This window comes from Oncorhynchus tshawytscha, unplaced genomic scaffold (genome assembly GCF_018296145.1).
Source record: "Oncorhynchus tshawytscha isolate Ot180627B unplaced genomic scaffold, Otsh_v2.0 Un_contig_7308_pilon_pilon, whole genome shotgun sequence".
In the NCBI taxonomy this organism is placed as follows: Eukaryota; Metazoa; Chordata; class Actinopteri; order Salmoniformes; family Salmonidae; genus Oncorhynchus; species Oncorhynchus tshawytscha.
The window spans coordinates 37,890-57,881 of NW_024609411.1; the positions used below are offsets into that span (position 1 = coordinate 37,890).

Sequence of the window (19,992 nt, forward strand, 5' to 3'; positions counted from 1 at the left end):
AGTGGATTAATAGTTTGTAATGGGTTGTGTATTTACATCCAACGGCCACACAGGGGCAGTATTGGGATCTGAAAAGAAACGTGTGTGGATGACAAAGGTCGTAACACTACAATTAGGCCTAGCTGAATGAAATTATAAATACAGTATGTCTTGATAAATAAACACAAATCAATCTATATTGATTGTTCCCATGTATATTTGTGTGTGTTTGTGTCTTAAGTTTTGTCTTATGAATGTTAATAAATACACAGACGACCTTGTTCATTAGTGTGATGATTTTATTGGTTTGTGATGATTAAAGTTAAAACCAAGCAGCTGCAGGGATCATCTCAACAGACAGTAAAGATTCTATTTTGGAATGACTGGACAGCAGAACACCCAGAGGAACAGAATGAGAGTACAGTTCTAGAGAACACCAGCTAGAGTTCTACATTCTAGGAGAATTCCAGCCACCAGCCAGTAGTGTGCAGGATCCAGACAAGACATCATGCCATGGATTTAATACCTCCTGGTGTCTAACTTTAACAAGACATGTACCTCTAATGCATCCATAGTATTACTATCTCTCTTTTATCTGGTGGAAATGGGTTTCTGAGTCCTACTCAAACCAAGCATGAGACTGAGACCAGGATTCAATCCCAGCGCTTTGTCAGCTATGTGCCATTTTAAAGGTCATTTCTGATTGAACTGACTGAACTGAACATTCATCATGAATGCAGTCTTATTATCATATTATATTAAGTAGTAACTATAATCAGCTGCAGGGTCAGGACTGAATATTCAGTAGCCTATAGCAGGGTCAGGACAGAATATTCAGTAGCATATAGCAGGGTCAGGACTGAATATTCACTAGCCTGTAGCAGGGTTAGGGTAAGGACTGAATATTCAGTAGCCTATAGCAGGGTCAGGACTGAATATTCAGTAGCCTATAGCAGGGTTAGGGTATGGACTGAATATTCAGTAGCCTATAGCAGGGTCAGGACTGAATATTCAGTAGCCTATAGCGGGTCAGGACTGAATATTCAGTAGCCTATAGCAGGGTCAGGACTGAATATTCAGTAGCCTATAGCAGGGTCACGACTGAATAATATTCAGTAGCCTATAGCAGGGTCACGACTGAAAAGTCAGTAGCCTATAGCAGGGTCAGGACTGAATATTCAGTAGCCTATAGCAGGGTCAGGACTGAATATTCAGTAGCCTATAGCAGGGTCAGGACTGAATATTCAGTAGCCTATAGCAGGGTCAGGACTGAATATTCAGTAGCCTATAGCAGGGTTAGGACTTGATTATTCAGTAGCCTGTAGCAGGGTTAGGGTAAAGACTGAATATTCAGTAGCCTATAGCAGGGTCAGGACTTGAATATTCAGTAGCCTGTAGCAGGGTTAGGACTGAATATTCATAGCCAATAGCAGGGATCTATATCAGAAAACAGGTCAGACTGAAAACATAGCCTATGGTTAGACTACATCAGTAGCCTATAGCAGGATCTATGAAAAGTAATAGAGCATGAATATTAGCCTATAGTAGGACTGACCATAGTCTATAGCAGGGTCAGGACTGAATGTCAGTAGCCTATAGCAGGTTAGGACTTGAGCCTGTATTGAATATTAGCCTGTTAGCAGGGTTAGGGCAGGGTCAGGACTTGAATATTCAGTAGCCTGTAGCAGGGTTAGGGTAACTGATAGATAATAGACCAGTTAGAAATAGATAGATAGATAGATAGATAGATAGATAGATAGATAGATAGATAGATAGATAGATAGATAGATAGATAGATAGATAGATAGATAGATAGATAGATAGATAGATAGATAGATAGATAGATAGATAGATAGATAGATAGATAGATAGATAGATAGATAGATAGATAGATAGATAGAGGGATAGAGCAATAGATAGATAGTGATATACTTAACAAAAACGTTTCATGAGCTGAAATGAAAGATCCCAGAATTTTAACATGGGCACAAAAAGCCTATTTCTCTCAAATGTTGTCCACAAATCTGTTTACATCCCTGTTAGTGAGCATCTTATCCTTTGTCAAGAGAGTCCATCAACCTGACAGGTGTGGCATATCAAGAAGCTGATTAAACAACACGATCATTACACATGTGCACCTTGTGCTGGGGGAAATAACAGGCCACTCTAAAATGTGCAGTTTTGTCACACAACACAACGCAATGCCACAGTCAGCATGCTGACTGCAGGAATGTCCACCAGAGCTGTTTTCAGATAATTGAATGTTCATTTCTCTACCATATGCCGTCTCCAAAGTTGTTTTAGAGAATTTGGCAGTAGGTCCCACCCGGCCTCACAACCGCAGACCACTTTTATCCACGCCAGCCCAGGATCTCCACATTCGGCTTCTTCCCCTGCGGATCATCAGCGGGTGAGGGGGCGAACGGAGGAGTATTTCTATCTGTAATTAAGCCATTTTGTGTGGAAAAACTCATTCTGAGTGGCTGAGCCTAGCTCCCCAGTGGGTCGGCTTGGCTCTCAAGTGGGTGGACATATGCCCTCATAGGCCCAGCCATGGCTGCACCCCTGCCCAGTCATGTGGAATCTGTAGATTAGGGCCTAATTAATTTATTTCAATTGATACATTTCCTTAAGTGAACTGTAGCAGAGAAAAATATTTTAAATTGTTCCATGTTGCGTTTAGATTTTTGTTCAGTATAGATAGATAGATAGATAGATAGATAGATAGATAGATAGATAGATAGATAGATAGATAGATAGATAGATAGATAGATAGATAGATAGATAGATAGATAGATAGATAGATAGACTCATATATGATAGATAGATAGGGTAGGGTGTTCTTGGGTAGGGTGCTCCAGGGTAGGCTAGGATTCTCCAAGGTGGCGTAGGGTGTTCTAGGGTAGGGTGTTCTAGGGTAGGGGGCTCTATGGTAGGGTACTTTAGGGTAGGGTACTCTAGGGTAGGGTAGGGTATTCTAGGTAGGGGGCTCTAGGGTAGGGTAGGGTCCTCCAGGGTAGGGTAAAACAGGATAGGGTAGGGACCTAGGGTAGGGTAGGGTACTTTCTAGGGTAGGGTGCTGTTTGTGACCATAGGGTAAACTTTAGGTAGGGTAGGGTGCTGTTTGTGTTCTAGGGTAAACTTTAGGTAGGGTAGGGTGCTGTTTGTGTTCTAGGGTAGGGTACTTTAGGGGGTGGGGTGCTGTTTGTGTTCTAGGGTAGGGTACTTTAGGATAGGGTAGGGTGCTGTTTGTGTTCTAGGTTAGGGTACTTTAGGGTAGGGTACTTTAGGGGTAGGATAGGGTGCTGTTTGTGTTCTAGGGTAGGATACTTTAGGGTAGGGTAGGGTGCTGTTTGTGTTCTAGGGTAGGGTACTTTAGGGTAGGGTGCTGTTTGTGTTCTAGGGTAGGGTCTAGTAGAAAGAGTTATAGGTAGATGGTGTGATCGATCGATAGTACTCCATGGTACTCCAGGGTAGGGTACTCCAGGGTAGGGTACTCTAGGGTAGGGTACTCTAGGGTAGGGTACTCCAGGGTAGGGTACTCCAGGGTAGGGTACTCCAGGGTAGGGTACTCCTGCATTTGGTTCATGTCGTTGGACTGTTCAGAGTGGTGGTGGTGTTGCTAGAGGTGTTGCTACGGGGCTCCAGCCTCAATTTGATTGGTCGTTTTGGAATCAGCAGAATCTGCTTGTCCAGCTCCAACGGGATCTATAGAGGATAACAGAACAAAACATAACCTTGGTTGTCCATCTCCAACAGGTTCTATAGGGAATAACAGAACATAACCTTGGTTGTCCATCTCCAACAGGATCTAAATAGAATAATAGACCATGTTAAAACAGATGATGACCATGTTAAAACAGGTGCTGACCATTTTAAAAAGGCGCTGACCATGTTAAAACAGCCAGTGACCATGTTAAAACAGGCGCTGACCATGTTAAAACAGGCGCTGACCATGTTAAAACAGGCGCTGACCATGTTAAAACAGGCGCTGACCATGTTAAAACAGGTGGTGACCATGTTAAAACAGGTGGTGACCATGTTGAAACAAGCGGTGACCATGTTAAAACAGGCGCTGACCATGTTAAAACAGGCGCTGACCATGTTAAAACAGGCGCTGACCATGTTGAAACAGGCAGTGACCATGTTAAAACAGGAGCTGACAATGCTAAAACAGGCTGTGACCATGTTAAAACAGACCATGTTGAAACAGGCAGTGACCATGTTAAAACAGGGTGACCATGTTAAAACAGGTGCTGACCATGTTAAAACAGGTGAAAACAGAAGGTGACCATGTTAAAACAGGTGCTGACCATGTTAAAACAGGTGGTGACCATGTTAAAACAGGTGGTGACCATGCTAAAACAGGTGCTGACCATGTTAAAACAGGTGGTGAACATGTAACAGGTGGTGACCATGTTAAAACAGGTGTTGAGCATGTAACAGGTGCTGACCTTGTTAAAACAGGTGGTGACCATGTTAAAACAGGCACTGACCATGTTATAACAGGCGCTGACCATGAAATAACAGGCCTTCCTTTGACACCGCCTGGTGTAGAGGTCCTGGATGGCAGGCAGCTTAGCCCCTGTGATGTACTGGGTCGTACGCACTACCCTCTGTAGTGCCTTGTGGTCGGAGGCTGAGCAGTTGCTGTACCAGGCAGTGATGCAACCAGTCAGGATGCGCTTGATGTTGCAGCTGTAGAACATATTGAGGATCTGAGGACCCATGCCAAATCTTGTTAGTTTCCTGAGGGAGAATAGGCTTTGTCGTGCCCTCTTCACGACTGTCTTGGGGTGTTTGGACAATTCTAGTTTGTTGGTGATGTGGACGCCAAGGAACTTGAAGCCCTCAACCTGCTCCACTACAGCCCCGTCGATGAGAATGGGGGCCTGCTCGGTCCTCCTTTTCCTATAGTCCACAATCATCTCCTCAGTCTTGGTTACGTTGAGGGATAACTTGTTATTCTGGCACCACCCGGCCAGTTCTCTGACCTCCTCCCTATAGGCTGTCTCGTCGTTGATCAGGCATACCACTGTTGTGTAGTCTGAAAACTTAATGTCGGTGTTGGAGTCGTGCCTGGCCATGCAGTCGTGGGTGAACAGGGAGTATAGGAGGGGACTGAGCACACACCCTTGGGGGGTTCCAGTGTTGAGGATCAGCGTGGCAGATGTGTTGCTACCTACCCTCACCACCAGGGGGCGGCCCATCAGGAAGCCCAGGATCCAGTTGCAGAGGGAGGTGTTTAGTCCCAGGATCCTTAGCTTAGTGATGAGCTTTGAGGGAACTATGGTGTTGAACGCTGAGCTGTAGTCAATGAATAGCATTCTCACATAGGTGTTCCTTTTGTCCAGGTTGGAAAAGGCAGTGTGGAGTGCAATAGAGATTGCATCATCTGTGCATCTGTTTGGGTGGAGTACAAATTGAGAGCTACGGGTCTGTAGTCATTTAGGCAGGTTGTCTTCAAGTTCTTGGGCACAGGGACTATGGTGGTCTGCTTGAACCATGTTGGTATTACAGACTCAATCAGGGTTATGTTGAAAATGTCAGTGAAGACACATGCCAGTTGGTCAGCACATGCCCCGAGCACACGTCCTGGTAATCCATCTGGCCCCGCAGCCTTGTCTATGTTAAAACAGGTGGTGACCATGTTAAAACAGGTGCCGACCATGTTAAAACAGTTCCATGTTAAAACAGGCGCTGAAAATGTGAAAACAGGTGGTGACCATGTTAAAACAGGTCCATGTTAAAACAGGTGGTGACCATGTTAAATCAGGTAGTGACCATGTTAAAACAGGTGGTGACCATGTCAAACAGGTGGTGACCATGTTAAAACAGGTAGTGACCATGTTAAAACAGGTGGTGACCATGTTAAAACAGGTGGTGACCATGTTAAAACAGGTCCATGTTAAAACAGGTGGCGACCATGTTAAAACAGGTGGTGACCATGTTAAAACAGGTGGTGACCATGTTAAAACAGGTGGTGACCATGTTAAAACAGGTGGAGACCATGTTAAAACAGGTGGTGACCATGTTAAACAGGTGTCCGCCATGTTTAAACAGGAGGTGACCATGTTATAACAAGTGGTGACCATGTTAAAACAGGTCCATGTTATAACAGGTGGCGACCATGTTAAAAGAGATGGTGACCATGTTAAAACAGGTGATGACCATGTTAAAACAGATGGTGGCCATGTTAAAACAGGTGCTGACCATGTTAAAACAGATGGTGACCATGTTAAAACAGGTGCTGACCATGTTAAAACAGATGGTGACCATGTTAAAACAGGCGGTGACAATGTTAAAATAGGTGGTGACCATGTTAAAGCAGGTGGTGACCATGTTAAAACAGGAGCGGACCATGTAAAACAGGTCCATGTTAAACAGGTGCTGACCATGATAAAACAGGAGCTGACCATGTTAAGACAGATGCTGACCATGTTAAACAGGTGCCGACCATGTTAAATCAGGTGCTGACAATGTTAAATTAGGTGCTGACCATGTTAAAACAGGAGCTGACCATGTTAAGACAGGTGCTGACCATGTTAAACAGGTGCTGACCATGTTAAATCAGGTGGTGTCCATGTTAAATCAGGCGGTGACAATGTTAAAACAGGAGCTGACCATGTTAAAATAGGTGGTGACCAGGTTAAAACATATGGTGACCATGTTAAAACAGGAGCTGACCATGTTAAAAAGACCATGCTGCTGACCATGTTAAAACAGGTGCTGACCATGTTAAAACAGGAGGTGACCATGTTAAAACAGGTGCTGACCATGTTAAAACAGGTGACCATGTTAAAACAGGTGGTGACCATGTTAAAACAGACGTTGACCATGTTAAAACAGGTCCTTGTTAAAACAGGTCCATGTTAAAACAGGTCCATGTTTAAACAGGTCCATGTTTAAACAGGTAGTGACCATGTTAAAACAGGTGGTGACCATGTCAAAACAGGTGGTGACCATGTTAAAACAGGTCCTTGTTAAAACAGGTCCATGTTTAAACAGGTAGTGACCATGTTAAAACAGGTGGTGACCATGTAAAACAGGTAGTGACCATGTTGAAACAGGTGGTGACCAACAGGTGCTGCGGAAAGTGCAGCCTCTATCAATGAATGCTACTGATGTTTGATGATGTCATATTCTGTCTGCTCAGGTGAGCGTCTCACCTCGGTCTCGTCGCAGACGGAGAAAGTGAAACTTTGGAGGATCTCGACCATGGCCAGTTTGATCATGATCAGGGCGAAGCGCATCCCGATACAGTTCCTGGGCCCCGCCCCAAATGGCATGTACGTGTTCGGATCAATAGACTCCTTGTTCTCCTTACTGAACCTGGACAGGGGGAGGGCAGACACATTACACATTGTATTGTAGTTGATTTGTGGTTGTGGTTCAGACACATTAAACATTGTTTTGTAGTTGATTTGTGGTTGTGGTTCACACACTTAACATTGTGTTGTAGTTGAATTGTGGTGGGGGTTCAGACACAACACATTGCACTACAGTATTGTAATGCACTGTAGTTGTGGTTAGCAAAATGAAAAAAATGCAATTGTTTTTTTTGTGGTTTTGTTTTGGTTGAATTGTGGTTGTACTGTGGTTGTATTAAGGTTGTGTCATGGTTAGATTGTGGTTACGGTGCGGTCAGTACCTCTCTGGTTTGAACTCCTCAGGGTCGGACCAGATCTCTGGGTCACGGTGGAGGGTCCACGTGGGAACCAGGACAACGCAGTTTTTGGGGATGACGATGCCGTTAATCTCCACAGTCTTCTTGGCGACCCTCTCCAGTCGCGGGGAGATGGGGTACAGTCTCAGAGACTCGTTCAACACACAGTCCAAATAGTCCATCTGCATCAGAGCTTCGTACTGGATTGGAGCCTGCACCGTGGTTACATACAAATCAGAACCTCACCACATCTGACACCGGGGATACACGCACATCAGTACCTCACCCCATCTGACACAGCTGTTACATACACATCAGTACCTCACCACATCTGACACCGGGGATACACACACATCACTACCTCACCCCATCTGACACCGGGGTTACACACACATCAGTACCTCAACATATCTGGCACCCACAGAGTATCTATCTCCTCCTGTAGTTTGGTCATGGTGTGGGGGTTACCTTGTTGGGGACCACAGTATCTAACTCCTCCTGTAGTTTTGTCATGGTGTGGGGGTTACCTTGTTGGGGAACACAGTATCTATCTCCTCCTGTAGTTTGGTCATGGTGTGGAGGTTACCTTGTTGTGGAACACAGTATCTATCTCCTCCTGCAGTTTGGTCATGGTGTGGGGGTTACCTTGTTGGGGAACACAGTATCTATCTCCTCCTGCAGTTTGGTCATGGTGTGGGGGGTTACCTTGTTGGGGAACACAGTATCTATCTCCTCCTGCAGTTTGGTCATGGTGTGGGGGTTACCTTGTTGGGGAACACAGTATCTACCTCCTCCTGCAATTTGGTCATGGTGTGGGGGTTACCTTGTTGGGGAACACAGTATCTATCTCCTCCTGCAGTTTGGTCAAGGTGTGGGGGTTACCTTGTTGGGGAACACAGTATCTACCTCCTCCTGCAGTTTGGTCATGGTGTGGGGGTTACCTTGTTGGGGAACACAGTATCTACAGTGCCTTGCGAAAGTATTCTGCCCCCTTGAACTTTGCGACCTTTTGCCACATTTCAGGCTTCAAACATAAAGATATAAACTGTATTTTTTTGTGAAGAATCAACAACAAGTGGGACACAATCATGAAGTGGAACGACATTTATTTGATATTTCAAACTTTTTTAACAAATCAAAAACTGAAAAATTGGGCGTGCAAAATTATTCAGCCCCTTTACTTTCAGTGAAGCAAACTCTCTCCAGAAGTTCAGTGAGGATCTCTGAATGATCCAATGTTGACCTAAATGACTAATGATGATAAATACAATCCACCTGTGTGTAATCAAGTCTCCGTATAAATGCACCTGCACTGTGATAGTCTCAGAGGTCCGTTAAAAGCGCAGAGAGCATCATGAAGAACAAGGAACACACCAGGCAGGTCCGAGATACTGTTGTGAAGAAGTTTAAAGCCGGATTTGGATACAAAAAGATTTTCCAAGTTTTAAACATCCCAAGGAGCACTGTGCAAGCGATAATATTGAAATGGAAGGAGTATCAGACCACTGCAAATCTACCAAGACCTGGCCGTCCCTCTAAACGTTCAGCTCATACAAGGAGAAGACTGATCAGAGATGCAGCCAAGAGGCCCATGATCACTCTGGATGAACTGCAGAGATCTACAGCTGAGGTGGGAGACTCTGTCCATAGGACAACAATCAGTCGTATATTGCACAAATCTGGCATTTATGGAAGAAGAAAAGCCATTTCTTAAAGATATCCATAAAAAGTGTCGTTTAAAGTTTGCCACAAGCCACCTGGGAGACACACCAAACATGTGGAAGAAGGTGCTCTGGTCAGATGAAACCAAAATTGAACTTTTTGGCAACAATGCAAAACATTATGTTTGGCGTAAAAGCAACACAGCTGATCACCCTGAACACACATCCGCACTGTCAAACATGGTGGTGGCAGCATCATGGTTTGGGCCTGCTTTTCTTCAGCAGGGACAGGGAAGATGGTTAAAATTGATGGGAAGTTGGATGGAGCCAAATACAGGACCATTCTGGAAGAAAACCTGATGGAGTCTGCAAAAGACCTGAGACTGGGACGGAGATTTGTCTTCCAACAAGACAATGATCCAAAACATAAAGCAAAATCTACAATGGAATGGTTCAAAAATAAACATATCCAGGTGTTAGAATGGCCAAGTCAAAGTCCAGACCTGAATCCAATCGAGAATCTGTGGAAAGAACTGAAAACTGCTGTTCACAAATGCTCTCCATCCAACCTCACTGAGCTCGAGCTGTTTTGCAAGGAGGAATGGGAAAAAATGTCAGTCTCTCGATGTGCAAAACTGATAGAGACATACCCCAAGCGACTTACAGCTGTAATCGCAGCAAAAGGTGGCGCTACAAAGTATTAACTTAAGGGGGCTGAATAATTTTGCACGCCCAATTTTTCAGTTTTTGATTTGTTAAAAAAGTTTGAAATATCCAATAAATGTCGTTCCACTTCATGATTGTGTCCCACTTGTTGTTGATTCTTCACAAAAAATACAGTTTTATATCTTTATGTTTGAAGCCTGAAATGTGGCAAAAGGTCGCAAAGTTCAAGGGGGCCGAATACTTTCGCAAGGCACTGTATCTCCTCCTGCAGTTTGGTCATGGTGTGGGGGTTACCTTGTTGGGGAACACAGTATCTATCTCCTCCTGCAGTTTGGTCATGACGTGGGGGTTGGTTGCCAGGTTATAGGCCAGGAAACTCATAGTACTGCTGCTGGTCTCGTAGCCGGCGAAGATGAAGATCATAGCCTGAGACAAGATCTCATGATCAGTCAGTCCTGTGGAGGGAGGGGGAGAGAGGGAGAGAGAGAGAGAGAGAGAGAGAGAATAATAGTTTCCAGGTGTGTGTTGGTAACAGTAGTTTACAGGTGTGTGTTTGTTACATTATTTTACACGTGTGTGTTTGTAACAGTAGTTTTCAGGTGTGTGTTCGGCAGGTACCTTTAGTCTGTTCCCCTCCTGTCTTTGTGTCGCTGCCTTTCTGAGAGTCTATCATCAGCTGTAAGAAATCCACCCGACTCTGGAAGCAGAAAGACATGAGGTCAAATCCATCCAATCACATCCAACACAAACAGATTCCACTGGATCTGTTCCAATCACAACCATCACAAACATATTCTTATGGATCTGGTCCAATCACAACCAACACAAACATATTCTTATGGATCTGGTCCAATCACAACCATCACAAACATATTCTTATGGATATGGTCCAATCACAACCATCACAAACATATTCTTATGGATATGGTCCAATCACAACCATCACAAACATATTCTTATGGATCTGGTCCAATCACAACCATCACAAACATATTCTGATGGATCTGGTCCAATCACATCCAACACAAACAGATTCCACTGGATCTGGTCCAATCACAACCAACACAAACATATTCTTATGGATCTGGTCCAATCACAACAATCACAAACATAAACAAACAACATAATCAAATATAAATATAAAACATGTTTACAGTTGAGTTCCCAGTGTCACGTCCAGATTTGATCTTAATCAGCGAGGCGTAAAAGAAGTCTGTCACCGCAGTCGGGAAGATAGAAAACTTCATCTTCTCCAAGATAGGACCAGTGAAGGGAAACAAACCTGGAGAAGGAGAGGAGGGGAGGAGAGGAGAGGGAGAGGAGGGGAGGGGATGACAGGAGAGGAGAAGAGGAGGAGAGGACAGGAGAGGAGAAGAGGAGGAGAGGACAGGAGAGGAGAGGAGAGGAGAGAGGAGAGGAGAGGAGAGGAGAGGAGAGGAGAGGAGAGGAGAAAAGCAGAGGAGAGGGGAGGAGAGGTGGGGCGGGAGAGGAGAAGCGGAGAGGAACTATTTATTGAAAGGTGTACAACTTCATATGATTAAAAAGTACAATTCTGCGCCCGTGTGTGTCTGTGCGTGTGTTGTCTCACAGACTAGGAGGAACAGTGGGTTTAAAAGGTCAAACTTGACCATCTTCTTGACGTTGGAGACGAAGGGGTCTGAAGGGTTGTTCAGAGAATCAATGTCCACACTGAAGGCTGTGCTGGTGACCACGTCCATACTGTAGGGCCCAAAGAACCTGCAACACAACCACAATTACACAACTACTGATCACAACTACACACCTACTGACCCATTTCTGCTCTCCAGCGCCTGACTTCCCTGCAGCTGTTATACACTCCCTTACATATAAAAGGGCACACTTTTCGGCATTTGCTGTATAATCGATGAGAAACTCCATATTGCTAATGTCCCTTACTAGACGTTCGCGAATATTTGTAAAATTTGCAGACGGCGGCGGGCTAGAACGTAACTACGTGTTTTACGTTTTTATTATGGTGTAAACTGAAGGTGCTGTGAATATTGGGTCTGCTCTGAAATATGTGATAGTTGGCTTTTAAACGAGTTGGAAACAGTGGGTTTGGTGTCAGTTGATATCAGTTTGGTGTCAGAATTATATCTAATTGACTGATGGACGGTGACTTGCTAGCTGACTTTTGTCCATTTGCAATATGTCTAAACAGTGATAGACCATCACCAAATTGACAATCTGAAATCAACACCAACGAGCAATGGAGAGGAACCAGAATCACTGCCCGGCCATCCTGAGTTCATCGGGCCAGTCAATTTCACATTCCTGCAATTTTTTTGAGCATGTCAAATTCGTGATGGTAAATGCCCATTGAAACATATTGCAAATGGACAGTCGGGCACCTGGTGATTGGAACGGGTTACCAGGAACACATTTTACAAATGGTTTTAATTGCCTTTAGGGGGTGCAAGGGGTCCATGGTTGTTAAAAATTATTAAAAAACGACAGTCCCACTTCTCTCATGTCACCATTGAGCGATGGAGAGGAACCCCTATCACTGCCCGGCTATCCCGAGTTCATCGGGCCAGTCAATTTAGCATTTCTGCAGTATTTTTGAGCATTTCAAATTTGTGATGGTAATTGCCCATTGAAACATATTGCAAATGGACAGTACATTTGCAATAAGATTCAACAGTGAAAAAACATCACCAAATGAACATGATGAAATCAACACAACGAGTGATGGAGAGGAACCACTATCACTGCCTGGCCATCCCGAGTTCATCGGGCCAGTCAATTTTTTGCATTTCTGCAGTATTTTTGAGCATGTCAAATTGTGATTTTAAATGCCCATTGAAACATATTGCAAATGGACAGCCGTGCGCCTGGTGATTGGAATTGGTTACCAGGAGCACATTTTTAAAATGGTCTCCAAAGCCTTTAGGAGGGTGCAAAGGGTCTACGGTTGGGTAGGGAGGGGGCGCCACTATTCATTTTGGATGTTTTTCAAAAAATGATTAAAAAACAACAGAGTCCCACTTCTCCCCCATCATACATGACAAATAGACCATCTAGGTTGATTCATGGCTTAACATAGTGCTATATATTATTTTGGCAGTACAAATGCCATTTGGACATGATTCACAGACTTTTGGGTTTGGAAACCGACTTCCTATGATCGTACATGGCAAATGGACATAATATCCTGAATTGGCACTTTCAATACTTTCATATTGCATTTGGACATGTCTTATGGCATTTGGCAATGGTTCACTGACTTTTGACTCCAACTTTTGACTTCCTATGAAATCATATTGCAAATGGACAAAAAACATATGCCTTATGGACAAGTAAAAAAAATATGACAATAAAATATGACAAAAGTATGTTCATACAGTTGTTATACATGTATAAATGACCCCCCCCCAAAAATTGAAAGAATTTCCAAAAAGCACTTTTTTAAGGAGGTGATACGTTTTTTTTCACATTTTCTAAATTTGACTCTTGGGTCTTGACTTGATGTGCATTTGCAATATGAACATTTACCGTGGAGCGCGCTTGCCATCTATTGGATTATCGCTGTGTGACACTTGGCCATATATAGCCTAGTGGTTAAAGCGTTGGCCTAGTAACTGAAAGTTTGCAAGTTCAAATCCCCGAGCTGACAAGGTATAAATCTGTCGTTTTGCCCCTGAACAGGCAGTTAACCCACTGTTCCTAGGCCGTCATTGAAAATAAGAATTTGTTCTTAACTGACTTGCCTAGTTAAATAAAGGTAAAATAAAAAATATGACATTTGCAATACGTTTTGAATGAAATGGCGTCCATTTGAGTGGTATTGTACATCGTGTACATGTTTCGTACAGTGCCAATAAGTTCCCATTCATTTTTGTCCATTTCAGGGGGGTATTTCCTTACATGAACAGATGTTGAACTGAAACCCAACTCCTATTTACAATTCACTATTGACCATTAGTACTCTAGTACTCTAGTCCTCTCATCCTCTCAAACTCTCAAACTCTGCAATGTGTATTTATCTTAAATATATGCTTACAATAATGACTACACAACTACTGACCATACAACTACTGACCACACAACTACTGACCATGACCACACAACTGCTGATCACACAACTACTGACCACAGCTACGGACCGCAACTACTGACCATAACTAACGACCTCAACCACACAACTACTGACCACACACCGACTGACCACAACTACGGGCCACAGCCACACAACTACCGACCACAACTACTGACCACAACCAGACATTTACTGACCACATAACTACTGACCACACAACTACCGACCACAACCACAACCACAACCACACAAGTACAGACCAAACAAGTACTGATCACACAACTATAGACTACACAGCTACTGAACATAATTACTGACCACAACTACTGACCACAACCACACAACTACTGACCACAACCACACAACTACCGACCACAACTACTGACCACAACTACTGACCATACAACTACTGACCACAACTACTGACCATACAACTACTGACCACAACCACAACCACAACCACACAACTACAGACCAAACAACTACTGACCACACAACTATAGACTACACACTACTGAACATAATTACACAACTACTGACCCACAACTACTGACCACAACCACCACAACTACTGACCACAACTACTGACCACAACTACTGACCACAACTACTGACCACAACTACTGACCACAACTACTGACCACACTGACCACACAACTACTGACCACAACTACTGACCACAACTACTAGACCTACAACTACTGACCACAAACTACTGACCACAACTACTGACCACAACTACTGACCACAACTACTGACCACAACTACTGACCACAACCTGACCACAACTACTGACCACAACTACTGACCACAACTACTGACCACAACTACTGACCCACAACTACTGACCACACAACTACTGACCACAACTACTGACCACAACTACTGACCACAACTACTGACCACAACTACTGACCACAACTACTGACCACAACTACTGACCATAACACCACACAACTACTGACCACAACCACACAACTACTGACCACAACTACTGACCACAACCACACAACTACTGACCCCAACCACACAACTACTGACCACAACTACTGACCGCAACCCACAACTACTGACCATACAACTACTGACCACAACCACACAACTACTGACCACAACCACACAACTACTGACCACAACTACTGACCACAACTACTGACCACACAACTACTGACCACAACCACACAACTACCGACCACAACTACTGACCACAACTACTGACCACAACTACTGACCACAACCACACAACTAAGTATGTGAATCCTTTGGAATTACCTGGATTTCTGCATAAATTAGTTATAAAATTTAATCTGATCTTAAAAGCACAGCACACCAACAAAACCTCATCCCAACTGTGAAGTATGGTAGAGCATCACGGTTTGGGGCCTCAGGGCCTGCTTGCTGTTTGCAGCTTGCTGTAATCAACGGAAAAATACATTTCCAAGTTAATCAAGACTTTTTGCAGGAGAATGTAAGGCCATCTGTCTGCAAATTGAAGCTTAACAGAAGTTGGTTGAAGTTGGGTGAAGTAAATCAACAACGGAATGGCTTCAAGAGAAGAAAATTCACCTTTTGGAGTGGCCCAGTCAGTCCTGACCTCAAACCGATTTAAAATGCTGTGGCATGACCTCGAAAGTGGTTCACGCCAGACATCCTAAGAATATTGCTGAACTGAAACAGTTTTGTAAAGATGAATGGTCCGAAATTCCTCCCGACAGTTGTGCAGGTCTGATCTGCAACTACAGAAAACGTTTGGTTAAGTTTATTGCTGCCAAAGGAGGGTGAACCAGTTTTTAAATCCAAGTGTTCACACACTTTTTCCACCCTACACTGTGAATGTTCAAGGTATTTACGGTGTATTCAATAAAGGCATAAAAACATATAATTGTTTGTGTGTTATTAGTTTAATAAGCAGACTGTGTTTGACATAGATGAAGATCAGATCAAAGTGTATGAACAATTTATGCAGAAATCCAGGTAATTCCAAAGGGTTCACATACTTTTTCTATGTACCTACCACACAACTACTGACCACACAACTATTGAACACACAACTACTGACCACACAACTACTGACCACACACTTACTGACCACACAACCATTGACCGCACAACCACTGACCGCACAACCACCAACCACAACAACTGACAACACAACCACCGACCACGCAACTATTGACCACAACCACACATCTACTGACCACACAACTATTGACCACACAACTACTGACCACACAACTACTGACCACACAACTATTGACCACAACTACACAACTACCGACCACAAAACCACCGACCACTGACCACAGCTACTGACCACACAACTACCGACCACAGCTACTGACCACAGCTACGGACCGCAACTACTGACCATAACTGCCGACCACAACCACACAACTACTGACCACACAACTACTGACCACAACTACTGGCCACACAACAACTGGCCACACAACTATTGGCCACACATCTACTGACCACACAACTACTGGCCACACAACTACCTACCACACAACTACTGACCACACAACTACTGACCACAACTACTGGCCACACAACAACTGACCACACAACTATTGGCCACACATCTACTGACCACACAACTACTGACCACAAAACAATTGACCACAACCACACATCTACTGACCACACAACTATTGACCACACGACTACTGACCACACAACTTCTGACCACACAACTATTGACCACAACCACACAAGTACCGACCACACATCTATTGACCACAACCACACAACTACCGACCACACAACCACCAACCACAACCACCGACCACAACTACCGACCACACAACTACTGACCACACAACTACTGACCACCTCTAGACCACACAACTATTGACCACCAACCACACAACTACCGACCACACAACCACCGACCACAACCACCGACCACAACTACTGACCATACAGCTACTGACCACACAACTACCGACCACAGCTACTGACCACACAACTACTGGCCACACAACTACTGACCACACAACTATTGGCCACACATCTACTGACCACACAACTACTGACCACAAAACGATTGACCACAACCACACATCTACTGACCACACAACTATTGACCACACGACTACTGACCACACAACTACTGACCACACAACTATTGACTGCAAACCCACAACTACCGACCACACAACTACCGACCACACAACCACTGACCACACAACTACTGACCACCTCTAGACCACACAACTACTGACTAAAACTACTGACCAGCTGGCAGCTTCATTAAATAGTACCCGCAAAACACCAGTCTCAACGTCAACAGTGAAGAGGAGACTCCGGGATTCTAGCCTTCTAGGCAGAGTTCCTCTGTCCAGTGTCTGTGTTCTTTTGCCCATCTTTACTTTTTATTGGCCAGTCTGAGATATAGCTTTTTCTTTGCAACTCTGCCTAGAAGGCCAGCATCCAGGAGTCGCCTCTTCACTGTTGATGTTGAGACTGGTGTTTTGTGGTTACTATTTAATGAAGCTGCCAGTTGAAGACTTGTGAGGCGTCTGTTTCTCAAACTAGACACTCTAATGTCCTCTTGCTCAGTTGTGTACCGGGGCCTCCCACTCCTCTTTCTATTCTGGTTAGAGCCAGTTTGCGCTGTTCTGTGAAGGGAGTAGTACACATCGTTGTACGAGCTTCAGTTTCTTTGGCAATTTCTCGCAAGGAATAGCCTTCATTTCTCAGAACAAGAGTAGACTGACTAGTTTCAGGAGAAAGTTAATTGTGTCTGGACATTTTGAGCCCGTAATTGAACCCACAGATGCGGATGCTCCAGATACTCAACTAGTCTAAAGAAGGCCAGCTTTATTGCTTCTTTAATGAGAGCCATAGTTTTCAGCTGTGCTAACATAATTGCAGAAGGGTTTTCTAAGGATCAATTAGCCTTTTAAAATGATAAACTTGTATTAGCTAACACAACATGCCATTGGAACAGAGGAGTGATGGCTGCTGATAATGGGCCTCTGTACACCTATGTAGATATTCCATAAAAAATCATCCGTTTTCAGCTACAATAGTAATTTACAACATTAACAATGTCTACACTGTATTTCTGATCAATTTGACGTTATTTAAATGGTGAAAAAAATGTGCTTTTCTTTCAAAAACAAGGACATTTCTAAGTGACCCCAAACTTTTGAACGGCAATGTATATGATACATATATTTATATGTTATCATATTTAAATATATATGTATGTGTATTACAATGAAGACTCAGGGGTGTAAGGTGTAGAGGTTAGAGGTTAGAGGTCAGGACTCACTCCTTCACTTCGATGGTCTGGTCTTTATCTGCCTGCTTCTTCATTCCGTTCAGCAGGTTAGCAGAGTGCTGCTTCATGATACCAAACATCTATATGTATAGAGAGAGAGAGAGACAGAGACAGAGACAGAGACAGAGACAGAGACAGAGACAGAGACAGAGAGAGACAGAGACAGAGAGAAACAGAGACAGAGAGAAACAGAGACAGAGAGAGAGAGAGAGAGAGAGAGGTTAACAGAGTGCTGCTTTATGATACCAACACATATATATTGTGGAGAATGCGGGCATTAGGTGGAGACCGCAAGGAAGGTGTACAGTCAGGGCAGGGAAAGTACCCCAGCTGAAGGTGCCATTATTGATTGGGAGAGACTGCCCCCTATATAAGGAGCTTCGGCAGATGACGTTACACACAGGAAAAAGGGGATCAGGTCTCTTTATCACACGGCAAGAGCCGGGCCACCGAAGGGGGACAGGAAAGCTAAAAAAACAAATTAAAAAAAACAAATCCAAGCCCAAGGTAGTAGCCCTACAAGGAAACGTAGCCTCGACCTCGTCCTCTGGAGCAGAGGAAGAAATAGCGACACAACGTCTCCGACAGCTATTCCAGGAAACCACCGGTGAAGACACCTGCGAAGGGTTATATACGACGCACGAAGGAAGGAGCAACCAGGGGCTAAGCGATAAATTTGAAGCCCCATCCGAGGAGGGAACATGGAAAGGATTCTCCTCGGGCACCCCTGGCGGGGATGGGGAACAACCTCCACACCCCTCTACCGAGGTCGACCTGTCCCAAGAATTAATGGGACAGTTCGGCACCTCTCAGCATAGAGACCCAGACCTACGGGATGCCATGAGGAAGGTGAAGGTGATCAACAGGAGGAACGTTGACGATCAGGTGAGCCCTCTCTTCCCTACTATGCAATCAGGCAACGAAGGGGGAAAAACAGGAATTATTCATGGTGCCTAGACCATACAGGGATACTGTCCTACAGCTGGCACATTCCCACGTCTTAGGAGGACACCTGGCACGGGACAAAACTATCGACAGAATCATGCAGAGGTTCTATTGGCCCCGTGTCACCTGGGATGAGGCCAGGTATTGTAGGACGTGTGATCAATGTCAGCGTACAGCCCCACGGCAACACCTGCATGCTTTGATTCCTCTCCCCATTATAGAGACCCCATTTGAATGCATAGCTATGGACCTCGTGGGACCCCTCCCAAAAATCTGCCAGAGGACACGAGTACATCCTAGTTGTCATAGATTATGCTACCAAGTTCCCAGAGGCCATACCCTTTCATAACATGTCGTCAAAGGGAATCTCCAAGGAATTGTTCATGATGTTCTCTCGGATGGGCCTTCCCAAGACAATCCTAACTGATCAGGGAACCCCGTTCATGTCCCGGGTTGATGAAGGACTTGTGTCGGTTATACCAGATTCAACAGATACGCACAAGCACATTCCACCCACAGACAGACGGTTTGTGCGAACGCCTGAACAAAATGATTAAAAGCATGTTGAGAAGAGTGATGTCCAGAGATGGGACAAACTGGGACATGCTTCTCCCTCTACTTAATGTTTGCCCTGCGAGAAGAACCTCAGGCGTCCACTGGGTTTTCCCCATTTAAACTGCTCTACTGCAGGCCCTGTCGAGGGATCCTCGATTCAGTCAAGGAG

General features: G+C 44.3%; 1 pseudogene; it reads right to left on the bottom strand.

Annotated features, from left to right (window-relative positions):
• Positions 1–3,244: 3,244 nt before the first annotated feature.
• The window catches only part of LOC112241748, a 28,900-nt pseudogene continuing 12,152 nt past the window's right edge, over positions 3,245–19,992 (bottom strand).